This window comes from Notamacropus eugenii, chromosome 1 (genome assembly GCF_028372415.1).
Source record: "Notamacropus eugenii isolate mMacEug1 chromosome 1, mMacEug1.pri_v2, whole genome shotgun sequence".
NCBI classification, from domain to species: domain Eukaryota; kingdom Metazoa; phylum Chordata; class Mammalia; order Diprotodontia; family Macropodidae; genus Notamacropus; species Notamacropus eugenii.
Window position 1 is genome coordinate 281173944 of NC_092872.1, and position 14866 is coordinate 281188809.

Consider the following 14866-nt stretch of genomic DNA (forward strand, 5'->3'; position numbering starts at 1 on the left):
ATTTGAACCCAGGTTTCAGTGGTTTTTCTACTAGTAGAACTAGAACCAAAGTCTCCTGACTCATGGCTCTACTCCCTAATGAACTCATGAGTCTGGAGGGGATTTCCTTCCCTGAAGGGTGGATGAGGCTCCTTCACGTTTATCTGGCCAAGCCCAAGCACCACAACGATGCTGCACAGTGTCCTATCTCCAGCCTAGGGCACCACATTGTGGCCCCAGATGGACGTCCTGCACTCAGTCAGTCATCAGGGCATGGATGGAACCACGCCCTCAAGTCAGACATTTTCTAGTAAACTCCATCTGATGGCATTTTTTAAATGGACACACCTCATGCTGGGGTATTCTACAGATGATTAACCATTTTAACTTCTCTATCCAATCTGGCACCTGAACTTCCAGGCATCCGGGCTGAGGGCGTTCATCTCCTTGGCTCTGCTGACCCACAATAGGCCTCACCGAATTTTACTGTTTTCTCAGACTGTGGGAAAACAGTGCCCATCCAGGGTATGAGCAGTGACTAAGAGAGCCACAACCAATCCTATTCGGAAAGAAACTTACGGCATGCTCAAACAAAGACATCTGAATTGGTGCCCTTTTCAGACTTGGCTAACTCACCAAATAAATGTCACTCTTCCAGGCTTAGGAGAAAGCTGAAAGGCTGGGACTGTACCCAACCTTTTCGGTGATCAAGAAGTCACTAGCTACAGTGCAAGAGCACCAGGCCTTCCTCTGGGCCCTGCCGCTATGGCCTAAGCACCAGGGGCAGCCGAACTCTTCTGGAATTAGAAGCTGCTTGGGGAACTCTTCTTTTTGTATTCCCAGTGTTTAGCACACAAGTAAGGACTTCACAAATGCTTTTCCATTCTTTTCCTCTGACTTGTCTGGGGCTCACTTTTCTCACCTTTTCAATGAAAGGATGGTGAGTTTTAAGAGTCTCTTCCACAATTCTATGATGATGAAGATGGGAAACAGGAGACTGTGTGCTCCTTGGGGGCAGGGCCCAATTTTGCCTCTTTTTTATCCCTAGCACAGTGCCTGGCATATAGGTCTTGCTCAATAAAGTTTACTGAATGAACTGAATCAATTAACAAGCATTTCTTGAGGGCCTGTTATGTGCCCAGCTAGGGAGACAAAGACAAAAATGAAAGAGCTCCTGCCTTCAAGGGGCTTACTATCAGAAAGCCAGTGAGTGGATTACAGGGTAGGTAAGATAGAGGTGGACTTAAGAGTCAGCAAGGACTGGGGACATCATCTGTTCTAATCCCTTCCCTTGACACTTGGGAAAACTGAAGCCCCAAAGAGTGGAAATGACTTGTCCACGGTCTTCCCGTGGGAACAAACCATATTTATAGTAACAATGAAAGGAAATTGCAATGACCATAGACTCAATCTGGCAGAAACCCAGGATGAATCTACCTGCCCCACCCAACAGAGAAGGTGCATCCTAAGTCCCAGTGTCAACACTGAATTACTGGAGTGAGTCTGGCAGTCATAGCTGCACTGATTATTCAAGCTCAGTGCACACAAATGAATCTTCCCTGTTAACCATGGGCTCCCATGGTAGCAAGGAGCCTCTGTCTGAACAGGGAATCCCCTCGAGGGCACTGGTGACAAGGGGGCATCCAGCTCTACTCCCAGATCCAGAAAGGGAGAAGTCATTGCCTCTGGAGAGAACCTTCAGGAAGGTTCTCTTTGTTAGGAAGTCTTTCCTTACATGGAGCAGTAATCTTGTCTTCAAATTCCAGCCCATCTGCTGCTCCCTGGAGCCAAGCAGTCCTTCAAATAAGTGAAGGCTAAGACTGGACTTCCCCTAAACCTTGGCTTCCTCAGGGAACACTTTCTTTGGTCAGTTCTTGTACGCCACTGTTTGGGGTCCCCTCTCCATCTGGGCTGCCCTGGGCTGTGGATGCCACAGCTGGTCCCATTTTACAGGGAGTCGGATCCCCTTGTCTCCTATACTCCTTGTATTTATATGGTTGATTTTGTGAACTCAAGTGTAAAGCTTTATGTTTACCCCCATTAATTCCTTCATTCTATCTAGTGTACTGATATATTTTTAGATCACAATTCTGTCATCCAACACATAAACAAGCTAAGTGTTATCAGAAGCTTTAAGCAGCGTGACAACATCAATGTTTTCTTCCATCTCTGATGAGATTATTTAAGTTATTAAATTAATTTTATAATAGTTTATAATATTATGTTATAATTATGTATAATCACTAAATAATAGTCATAATAAAAATTATTTTATTATTTAAGAGAAGACAGCTGAGGAGAGATTCCACTATAGAGAAACCGTTCCAGGGTGACATTAATTCATTAATCATCAGTCTCTGAGACTACTGTTCAACAAGGTCTGAATCTACTGAACTGTACTGTTATTCAGTCCACATCTTTTGATCTTTTCCACCAGGGCATCATGGGAGATTTTAACAAATGCCTTGCATTTATACAGCACCACTCTCATCTACCATGTCAAAAAGGGATTTGTCCTTCTCATTCTACAATTTAGTGTACTTGGCAGGGGGAGCATAGGGGCAACATGGTCACAAGCCAACAGAAAACAGCAAAAAGAGATGGCATGACCCACTGGGATCTGAGAAACCAAGGACAAGCTGGGTCCTGAGGCACCTCTCAAATCCACCCTATAGAGAAATCAAAATTGAAGGTGTCAGGACAAAGAGGAACATCTGACCTTGGACATCAGGTGCAGTGCCATTTTTTTAAAAAGCAATGGTATTTGTAACAAGAGCCATCTGTCTACAGAAGGATCAAAACACAGGCAGCCTGCTGTCCACCCATCCAAAGACATTGTGCCAAAGTCAGCTTTAAGGTTGTGTTTCAACATTCATTTCATTCATTCTTCCAAAGAGAGAGAAGAAATATCAACAGAAAGATGATGGAACTGTTGGGTGCAGTGGAAAGAGCCTGGTATTTGAAGTCAACAAACCTGTTGTCAAACGTTTGCTGATGTTTCCTAGCTGGGTGACCTTGGGCGAGGTATTCAGTCTCTGCCCCAGATTCCTCATCTCTAAAATACAAGGACAGTACCTGAACTTCCAAGTCAGTACTGGGGAACCCTTTGTGAACATTAAAGTGATGGAGAAATAGGAATGACCTTTTCTCGGTTTGGGTTTGTTTTAATTTGCAATGGTTCTAATCTTTAAATGTTCTCCCAAACATACACTTAAGTGATAGGAGATCCAAACTCTCCCCTCACTAATATATTCAGAAAATAGAAACATGTCACTCCCTTAGCAAAAATCTTCAATGGTTCGCTCATGGTTCTAGGATAAACTAGAAATCCTCCCGCCCACCTTTTGAACCCTGTACATTCTGCCTCTCCCCTGCCCCCCATCTCACATACGCCTCCCACATTCTCCTCCTCCCCTCTCATACACATCAACCCCACCTTTGTGCTTTGACAACGGGGCTACCTCCAGCACACGTCACCCCCATGTCTCCCCACAGCAGCTGGATAGAGCACTGGGCCTGGAGTCAGGAAGACCTGAGTTCAAGTCCAAATTCAGATACTTCCTCCTGTGTGACCCCAAGGGAGTCATTTCACCTTTGTTTGACTCTGTTTCCTCAGTTATAAAATGGAGATAATACTAGTACCTTCTTTCAGGGTTGTTGTGAAGATCAAATGAAATATTTGTTACTATGCTTTGTCTTGCCTCTGGCACATAGTGAGTGCTAGATAAAAGCTTACTGCCTTGTCTTCCCCACCTTGTAGCATCCCTGACTTCATGCGCACTTCCCCCAGGAAGGCTTCCCTGGTGCTCAGCTACTACTGCTCTCTCTACTGACATCACTTTATTCATACATTATGTCCCCTGCCTATCTCCTTCCCAGCACAAAGTAGGTGCACTGAGGACACGTTTATCATGGAAGAGCCATATGGTCATTCACATGCTAGAGCTCTAGCCAGGGGACAATATGACAAAAAAAGGAAGGGGGGCAAGAAAGGAATGAGATTCTCCTTCCAGTGTTCAGCCCATTTTGTTCAATCATTTCAATCGGGTCCAACTCTTCATGACCCCATTTGGGATTTTCTTGGCAAAGATACTGGAATGGTTGGCCATTTCCTTCTTCAGATCATTTTACAGATGAGGAAACTGAGGCTAACATGGTTAAAATGACTTGTCCAGGGCCACATAGCTAGTAAGTGTCAGAGATCAGATTTGAACACACACCTGACCATAGCTCACACTGAACCCAACATACTTATGAGCCATTAGCAAACACCAGGAAAAATGCTTTCCCTCCCAAATGTCCTCAGGCAGGGAACTGATTCTTATTCCAGTCTCAATCACTGTCATGTAGAATGCTTACTGGGGCCATGTTTTTCTTGATTTCTGGAAGTCCCATGAGGAGGAAAATTATATACAGTAAACCATGAAAAGGGACCAGCTACCAGAGAGAATGCTGGCAAATGCTCCTTTTAGGGACCTGCTGGACAGCTAGATGGTGCAGGGGTTAGAGCGCCAGGCCTGAAGTCAGAAAGACTCATCTTCCTGAACCCAAATCCTACCTCAAACATTTACTAGCTGTGTGACGCTGGGTGAGTCACTTCACCCTATTTGCCTCAGGTTCCTCATCTGTAAAATGAGCGAGAGAGGGAAATAACAAACCACTCCAATATCTCTGCCAAGAAAACCTCAAATGGGGTCACAAAGAGTCGAATATGACTGAACAACAAAAGCCCATAGCCCAGCTTGCTCCCTCACCTTATCTCCCATATCCAATCAGTGGCCAAGTCTTAACATTTCTTCCTGTCTCTGCAATATGGCTCATGGCTACTCCATTGCCATGCCATCATCCTCACTAAGGTTTTCCCATGGCCGGCTTCCCAGCAGGTCTCCCCACTCTGGGCCATCGTCCTTCTGAGACTTCTCTCGTGAAAACAAGTCTCTTCCTACCACATCACTGCTCAAAGACCCTCAGGGGCTCCTACTGCCAAATTCCTCAGGCCTGGCAATCCAGGCCCTTTCCAATGGGGCCTCAAGCTGCCTTTCCAACCTTTTCTCATACTCACCCCCTTCTCACACTCCATCCCTCTCCAACCCTAACCCACTTGCTCCAGCCGCAAGTGACCCCTCTCTCTTCTCAACTCCGAGCAATCTGCTGGTCCCTCAGAGGAGCCTACCATACACTGCTTCATGATACTGTTAATCACAGGTGGTACAAAGCTCCTCTTCAACCTTACTTACTTTGGGAGCACCCTCAGCACTTGGCACACTGCTGAGAACAAAGTCTGCACTTAGATGTTTACAGACTGGATGTGGAGATGGGGGACAGAAGCCCACGGAGTCAGTTCTGCACAAAATGTTAGCAAAGCTACCAAAGTACATTCTTCTCCATCAGCTGGACTTCTGTTACTCAGATTATATGGAAAAGCACTGTCATCTTTTACCTAACCAAGAGAGTGGATAAAGGCAGGGAAAATAGTTACAGATGTAAAAAAAAAATGCTATAAAAAACCTTAGGTAAATGTCACTTGATCTATAAAGCAAGGAGCAAATTGGTTTCTAAATGGATAAAACCAAGATATAATTCGATTTCTTGAATGACAGGGCCACATAGAGAAGGAGGAAGGGACGCAGAGAAAGGGAGAGGAGAGAGAAAGAGAATGAGAGAGAGAGGGAGAGCAATATAAAATGTCTCAACTTTTTCTGGTGTTGATAGCTCTATTTGGAGTTACCTTTGCTGAAGCTGAGGTTTCCCCAGCTATTAAAGCAGAGGTTTTAACACTCATTCAGAAGCAGAATGCCTCCTCATTTATCACTAAAGATGCTGAATATCACAGGCAGTAAAACGTGGCAAAAATTGTGTCAGCTCCCAAGAATTTGCGGTCTACACAGGATTTTTATTTCTGACTACAGTAATCCTTTGTCCTATTCTCATATCTTCAATATGAATCCTCCAAGCTTGGACCAGTGATAGCAGCTGACAGTCCCCACACTTGATCACCGTAAAACTTCTATCATAGGAAACTTCAATTAAATAGACTGATTTAAAACAAAATAACAAACACTGATCTCAGTCTGTCTGCTTCCCACTTTCTATTAAAATCAATGTGGGGGGAGGGTGGAGATGACTTTAAAACTCAGTTTCCCATAGGCATCCTGGGGACCAGATATGTTTGGCCTGGCCAGCCATGAGATAGCCAGGTGGCATAAAGGAGATAATAAAGGACTTAGAGCCAGGAAAACCCAAGTTTAAATTCTGACATAAACAACTTTCAGTTACATTACCTTGGACAAGCCACTTCATTCATCTGCCTCAGTTTCCTCATCTGCCAAATGGAGATAATAATAGCACCTACTTCCCAGGGTTGTTGGATCAAATGAGATAAAAAAAAAATGTAAAGCACTTTCCAAATCTTGAAGTGCCATACAAATATGCATGATTATTGGCTATTATTCAATTTGTCTCCACATTTCCCCATTGGTCCCAGTTTGACCCTTGGGGGAACAAGCAGACTCATCCATTGAACATTCTAACCTGTGAAGATCTTATTGCATCCTACATGTCAATGAACTGGCTATCCCTCTGAGCTTTGTCATGTCTGATAGGCAAGTCAGCTACATCTTCATCCAACCAGAAGCTGATGTGAAAGAACCCTGAGGCAGGGGTGGTCATCTCTCAGTCCAGACCTCCGATGCGAATTGAAGCAGTAACCAGAATGGTGCTGCCATCTTGAAGACTCCTTATCAAAACCATCTTTAACTGCTCTGGTAAGTTGGAACTACCACAAACAATAAGTAACTGCATTTTTTTTGGTCATGGCATGACCACACAGAAACTCTTAGAACTCCACAAAGACTCAACCTACTACTGAAAGGTCTGTGAATCAGACACGTGTAATTTACATGTTCCACCTGCAGATGAGCCAACAGAATTCACAAGTGATCTCTGTATTCCACATACTCAAAGACAAATGTCAATGGAGACAAACTATGTGGCCAAAGACTGAAGTATTTGCAACAAAAGACAAAACACAAGGGAAGAATTCATGACCAAACAAGAGACAGAAATCATTACAAAATAGAAAATAGATAATTTTGATTATATTAAATTTAAAAGCTTTTGTACAAACAAAACCAATGCAACCAAGATTAGAAGGAAAGCCAAAAGCTGGGAAAAAATTTACAGCAAGTGTCTCTGATAAAGGCTTCATTTCTCAAATATGTAGAGAACCGAGGCAAATTTATAAGAATACAAGCCATTACCTAATTGATAAATAGTCAAAGGACATATTTTAGACAAAGCTAGCATATGAAGAAGCACTCTAAATCACTTTTGATCAGAGAAATCCAATTAAAACCACTCTGAGGTACCATCTCGCACCAACAGATTGGCTAATATGACAGAAAAGCAAAATGACAAATGCTGGAGGGGATATAGGAAAACTGGGACACTGATGCATTGTTGGTGGAGTCGCGAACTGATCCAATCTTTCTGGAGAGCAATCTGGAATTATACCCAAAGGTTAAAAAACTGTGCATACCCTTTGATCCAGCAATACAGCTACTGGGTCTGTATCCCAAATAGATCACAAAAAAAAGGGAAAAGGACCTACATGTGCAAAAATATTTATAGCAATCCTTTCCGTGGTGGCAAGATACTGGAATTTGAAGGATGACCACCAATTGGGGAATAGCGAACAAGTTGTGGTATATAAATGTAATGGAATACTATTGTGCCAGAAGAAATGATGAGCAGAAAGATTTCAGAAAAACCTGGAAAGACTTGTACAAATTGCTGCAAAGAGAAATGAGCAGAACCAGGAAAACACTGTACACAGAAAAACTAAGTGATGATCAGCTATGAATGACTTAGCTCATCTTAACGACACAATGATCCAAAGTACAAAGGACTCATTATGGAAAATGCTATCTACGCCCAGATGAAAAACTGGTGGACTCTGAATGCAGATCAAAGCATGCTTTTTTCACTTTTTTTGTGTGTTTTTTTCCTTTTGTTTCTTCTTTTACAACTGTGACTAATATGGAAATATGTTTTATAGAATTGCACATATATATCCTATATCAAATTGCCTATCATTTTGGGAAGAGAGGAAGAAAGAAGAAAAATTTGGAACTCAAAATCCTGTAAAAATGAATGTTAAAAATTGCCATGTCATGTAATTGGGAAAAAATAAAATACTATTTTTAAAAAAGGACGTACCAATTCAAAAGGGCTTTATTAAAATATCTCCATTTATTATCCCCTTCCTCTTGAGGAAGATGAGTGGAATGGGATCAGCTCCCTGACAAACCAAGACAGAAAGAGAATGAAAAGGAGGGAAGGTACTAATGCTTCTCTCTCTACCTCTAGTTATTCTATCTTAACCCAAGAAGATCTTTTAGATTCCTTTGGATGAGTGCCACAGCTGCTTCCTCCAGCAAGGCTCCCCATGGACCTAGAAGGCAGATGAGTCAGGGCAGAGACCTTTCTGGAGGAGCTGGGAACACCATAGGGTCTTCATAAGAGTCAATTGTCACTGAGGAAGGTGCACTAACTTAACCTCTGCCTGCAACCCATCACAAAAATAAAATCAGGGCTCCTAGACTGACGAGCCAAGGAGTCCCTCCAGGGAGCAGCTAGAATAGCAATTTGGGAGGGGATGACTTTTGATTACAATTTTTTCATTTTTCAATAATCTATCCCAGTGTTCCCAGAAATCTGTTGGGGATGGGCATGTGTCTGTCTTCTATGAATGTGAGAAAAAACCCACAAACCAGCCCCAATCCTAGGGCAGCAGTCCTCAGAAAGACAGTCTGAGTCCTCTCAGACTGCCACTGGACTGCTCCATAACAATGCCCAAGATGGGGATGGGGGTTAACCTTCCAGAGACCCCAAAGAACACATAAAAATCCTTTTCTACAGAGGGCTGGCTTCCTTAACCAACTTGAAACAATATTCTGAACATGGGGGGGTGGTCTTTACATTTCATTTTGTTTTATGGAAAAACTTGGGCATTTGTGAATTGTGTTTTCTTTTAAATAGGTAGAGGAGGAAAAAAAGAAAAAATGTAGAACTTTAAATAGCTCTGTCTTAATCCAAATCTTACCCCTAATCAACTACAGGGACGTTTCATGGGCTCATTCAGAACTTAGAGATGGTAGGAAGACTAAAGGTCATCTAGTTCAATCCCTCACTTTATACGTGAAGAGAAGAGAAGGGCTTTGGCCAAAGCTAGCCAGCTTGGGAGTGATCAAGGCAGGCTCTGTCTTTAAGCCTAAGACTCTTCTCCATCAAACCAGGCTGGGGCTATGCACTGCACAAGGGAGCTGAGGTCAAGTACACAGTTATAGGAGGGTTAGTGCTGGTGGTTGTTTTTAAGACTTCCACGCTCTTCACACCAAGTTCAAATTTCCACTCTGCAAATTTGGTATTTGCAACAGGAATGGAAATGGCACCAGATGCTTCTTCAACATCAGGGTTTGCCTCAATGTGGTAAATACATAAGAGTTTCTTAGAAAAAATAATTCAAAAGGTCACCTCCACACCTCCCAGAGCAGAGAGAATAAATATGTGTATGTGCACTGGCCTTCCTGAGACTGGCAGGGATTTCCACACAAAAAGCCCTCTCCCTAGAGGCTGCCATGCTTGTCCATCAAGAACAAGTGTTATTACAACAGCTTCTCCCCCTTTTCAAATGTCATTTGGGGTACCCAAAGAGTGGCCTTCGCCCACTGCCTAACTGGCTTCAGGCACTTCTGGCAAGGGCCACTGAAGTGAAAACCTGCCTTCTCTATTTATACTCTCCATCCACAAGCTAGCTTGGATCCATCTTCCAATAAAGAGTTGTTCCTTTAGAGCATTCAAAGCAACCACCAAAGTGGATTTGTCACAAGTTACAATGCAGTTCAAGTTCATTCCTGAATTTCATTTGAGCCAAGGTGATGTTTCACTGTGTAAAGCGGATAGCATTTTAAGGAAAAACTGCATGAACAGAGTGAGCCAGAAGGCCTGAGCCTTGCTTCACTTCCTGCTGGCCTGTAACAAGCACCATTTTGGATGAACAAAGTAGTTTCTTGTTCACAGCCTTTCATCAGATAGAAAATTCTCCCATCAACCCTAGGGCATGAGGTTTGAAAATTCAATATGACCCTACCCATCTGAACTACTGAGAAAGAATACAACTAGAACACTGGAAGAAATGGAAAGGGGAGCAAGACCCTTCTGCACCAGCAAGGATAGAGAAAGAGACTGGATAATTCAAAGTGGGACTGAATAAAGACCATGACCCCCTGAATCATAGAAAGCACTAGAAACCACTTTAAAACATTCTCTTGTAGAAAAAGAAACAGATTCTGAGACACAACAATTTACCGAAGCAACTCAATTAGAGGCAGAGCTGGCACTTGAACCCATGTCTCCTGATTTCCAGTGTAGCACCTTGTCATGGGGCTCCTAATCAACACGTGCTCAAAGGACGCATTTTCAATGGTGCTTTCTGACGGCAGGGAATTGAACTATGGTTCATAACTTATGAAAATCCTTTTCTACAGAGGGCTGGCTGCTTAACCAATGTGAAATAACATTCCGACCATGGTGGATCTTCACATTTCATTTTGTTTCATGCAAAAACTTTGACATTTCAATATTGCTGGCCTGTATTAAAGGGCCTGGGGAAGTCACTTAATCTAGTTTGCCTCAGTTTCCTCATTTGTAAAATGAGCCACAGAAAGAAATGGTCAAGCACTCCAGTATCTTTGCCAAGAAAAGTCCAAATGGGGTCATGAAGAGTCAGACACAACTGAAAATGACTTAACAACAACAAATTAAAAGGCACTTAATTTTGTTTTCTAAAAAAATGTTTTATTAGGAGAAAGAAACTCAGTTCTTGGGATTGTTCCTTAGGGATGAAAGACCTATGCCAACGGTAAGGACTCTGCATCCTCAAGACAGCACATTCCATCCCAGACTAGAATAGGCAGGAAATGGCACAGAGTGATAGAGGAAAGAAGAAAACACAATGTCCAGCCAGTGGCCTTGAGTAAATCAGAGGATCATAGGTCATAGGAGTAAAGATCTCTAGGTAGAAGAGACTTTCCATGTCATCTAGTCTACCCCACTCACAGGGAGCTGTCCAAGGTCACACAGATGTTTACAGCTCCAAAGCCATATTAAACCGCTAATTTACAAATTAAAATTCATCAAAGTCAGACTAATATTATTCTTAAGCAGATTTTATCTAGAAGGGCATGGGGACACCTGAGTATCTAGAGCTCCCAGCAGGCACATCCCATTTATTATCCTTTGAATAAGCTATTCCCTCCCACAGACTCCCGTGCTACATGTATTGAGAAGATCCAGATTTCAGTTCCAGCTTTAACACTTCCTTGGATATGTGACCCTGGGTAAGTCACTTAAGATGGAGACCTGCCTTGATAGGTGTTTCTCAGGAAAGCACCAAACACACCTTAAGTAGCTGCATAAATGTGAGTTACTGGGACATATCGAACTGTCATTTACTTCAATGGCCCTGAGACAACATTCACTGGGAGGCAGTCCTTCACTGGTGTGAATCCAAATGCATACACATCTGATTCTGTGCGTTTCTTCCTCGAACATCCCCTAAATCCTGCCTTGAGGATATCCCTAGGGCACTAGCCAGGCCTCCTACTAGGGCAGTACCCAGATAGGCGGTTAATTAGTACTTACTAAGGGCCAATCAATCACTCAACATTTATTAAGTACCTTCTGAGTTCCAGGTACCGTACTAAGTATTAAAGACACACAAAGAAAGTCCAAAACACAGTCTCTTCTCCCAAAAAGCTCATTTTCTAAAGCAGGAGGCAACATGTAAGGAACCAGGTACATATAAGATATCGAGGCACTAAGTCAAGTAAATAAGTATTTAGTAAATGCCTACTATATGTCAGGCATTATGAAAAGAGTTGGGTTTACAAAGAAAGGCAAAAATACAGTCCCTACCCTCAAGGCACTCACTCTGTAATAGGAAAGACCATAGGAAGGGGAGGCCCCAGCACCAAAGGAGACTGAAAAAGGCTTCATAGAGAGAAGGTAAGGCTTTATCAAATGAAGCCAAAAGGCAGAGAAGAGGAGGGAGAGAGTTCCAGGAATGGAGAAGAGCCAATGAAAATGCCTGGAGCCAAGAGACAGAGGGTCTTGTTGGTGGAACAGCCAGGAGGTGGGGTCCCTGGATCATAAAGCACATTCGGTGAGTGAGGTGTGAGAGGACTGGAAAGGTGCAAAGGCTAGGAAATGGGAAACAGAGCATTTTGTATTTGATTTGGGAGGCATCAGAGAGCCACTGGAATTTACTAAATGGGAGGGTAGGGGTCACATGGTCAGAACTGTGCTTTAGGAAGCTCCATTCACTGCCTGAACGAAGAATGGACAGGAAGTGGGGAAAGACTTGTGGCAGGCAGACCCACCAGCAGGCTACTGAAATAGTCCAGGTATGAGGTGAGGAAGATATATCACAGAAGAGGAGGGGCATATATGGGACATACAAAAGGGAAAATCGACAGATCTTGGCACCAAGTTGGATATGGAAGGTGAGTCTGGAGTCAAGGCTGACACCTAGGTTGTAACGTAAGACTGGGTGACTGGGAAGATGATGGAGTCCTAGACAGTAACAAAAAAGACTGGAAGAGGGAAGGGTAACTGGATACATTGACTTTGAGGTATCTATGGGGATCCAGGCCAAGATGTCCACTAGGCACATGAAAACACAAGATTGGAGATCAGGAAAGAGGTTAAGGCTGACTAATAGATGAGAGTAGATGGGAGGTGGTTTCAGCAGGAAGGCAATGGCAGGTTGAGGTGGGGGAAGGTGAGGGAGGCAAAGGGGAGAACTGCCAGCCTCTTTTTTGTCCCCAGCCTCTTTTTCTCATCACACATTCCCTTGATACTCAAAAGCCATATTAAAGATCTAATTAACAAATTACAATTTATCCAATTCAATCCAATAGCAATCTAGCATCATTTCCTCTCTAAGGGACAGAGTCTGTAGTGAGGTCCAGCCTTGAGCCTCTTGAGTTCTTGACAGCTGCATTCCTTACAATAACCAAGTAAATTCATATTCTTAGCCATGTCTTAAAGATCTGGGTGGCAAATGCACAAAACAGGGAATTTCTGCTCCATTCCACTTCAGGTTAGTACCCAAAGACTCCAGCCTCAAAGCCCATGCGTGAGCCTCACAGAAGAAACTCAACTGAGTTTGGCAGCTTTTTCATTCCAGTTGAAATGGGGTTTAGCTCCTTCGAAGGTGGCATGGGGGAGGTGGTAGAGAGCCAGGGTCCTCCCCTTCCCTTCCTCCCACATTATTCTGTAAAGTATTTTTTTCTCCATTCCAAAAACATGGGCTGGCCCTGGGGCAGAGCAGCAATGGCCTACAAGGCAAACAATATGCACTCTGCTTTTGGGTGGCAAAGCTATGACAATCTCTGATAACTGTGAATTGTATCTCATGCTGTGTGAACCTTCCAAGTGGTAAAACCAACGATCTACAGAAGCAGGAAGTAGACCCCAAAGGAAGAAAAGTCAGGCAGGCAGCCTCAAGCCTCAGGTCTGCCCTCCTTAAGGGATTAGGAGCAACCCAGGGCTCTCTGCCTGCACACAAGCATGCACAAGCATTCGGCAGGAATAGCCTACCAATGATTCCCTCCCAACTGCTCCCCCCTTGGCTTCAGCACGCAGGATGGCCTAAAGGCTATCAGTATGGCATCCCACTTAACCATTTGGGGATTATAGGCCTTCTTGGCCACATCTTGGCAGGCTTCCTTTCACCACGCAGAAAGGGAGAGGGGTCTTCTTGCAATCAAGAGAGCTCAGGGCTCCAGAACAGAACACAGGAAGGGAAAAAGTGATATCTGGCTGAGCGTCCTTGGCAATGGAGAACTGCTCACCCTAACTGGTTTTTGAAAGGGTTGCTACCTTGGTGGGTCTCTGAATGTGGCTGAGTATTGTGCAGCAATCCTTGAGAGTGAAGATATTGTAACGGCAAACTCCCATTGCCCACAGCAGCCGGGTGGTCCATTCGCTGGTACCAAATGGCTTCCCACGGGGCTGAAAGCTAACTGGGAGGTGGGGCAGTATAATTGTGAGAATCCTGGAATCCTGGAGATGAAAGAGACCTCAGAGAGGGTCTAATTCCTCATCTGTACAAGCAAGAGGTTGAACTATGTGAACACAAGTCTCTTTGAGTGGCAAATGTTGTGGCCCAAGAAAAGCGGCTGGAATATCTACTATAGCTGAAGATTTTCAAAGTGTCGCACCCTCCTGCTCTCATCTGATGCTCCATGGACAGAATTGGTCTCATATAGGAACTTCTAGTGTCCTGGGCATCCAATGACTCCCAAAAACCTGTTACTAACCACCTACCAGGTACCAGGTGCTGTGCTATGTGCAGGGGGGAATGAAGATCCCTCAGAGAGCTCACATTCTAATGGTGGGACTCACCAAGTCACAAAGAGGTAGAGTACAAGGCAGAGGTGGACAGAGTCTATAAAGGAATGAACCCAAGGGCTAGAGAAACATTGTAGCAGGGACTTCACTGGATGGAGAGTCAGTGGCTGGGTCCTTTCTGGTCCCAGACCAGACATGGAGGAAGAAATTTGTTGTTCAGTTGTTTCAATCATGGCTGATCCTTTGTGACCCCATTTGGGGTTTTCTTGGCAAAGACACTGGAGTGTTTTGACATGTTCCTTCTCCAGCTCATTTTACAGATAAGGAAACTGAGGCAAACTGGATGAAGTAACTTGTCCAGGGTCACACAGCTACTAAGTTTCTAAGGCCAGATTTGAACTCACCCAGCACTCTATCCACTGAGCCCCCTAGCTGCCCCAAAAGAAGTCCTTTAACTTGGGTCCTCAGCTGC

The 14866-nt window shown here is 43.8% G+C and overlaps 1 protein-coding gene across 4 annotated transcripts in view; it reads right to left on the minus strand.

Moving 5' to 3' along the window:
* FAM53B (family with sequence similarity 53 member B) overlaps positions 1–14866 on the minus strand; it is a 158177-nt gene that overhangs the window by 92330 nt on the left and 50981 nt on the right. The gene's annotated exons all lie outside the window — the stretch shown is intronic.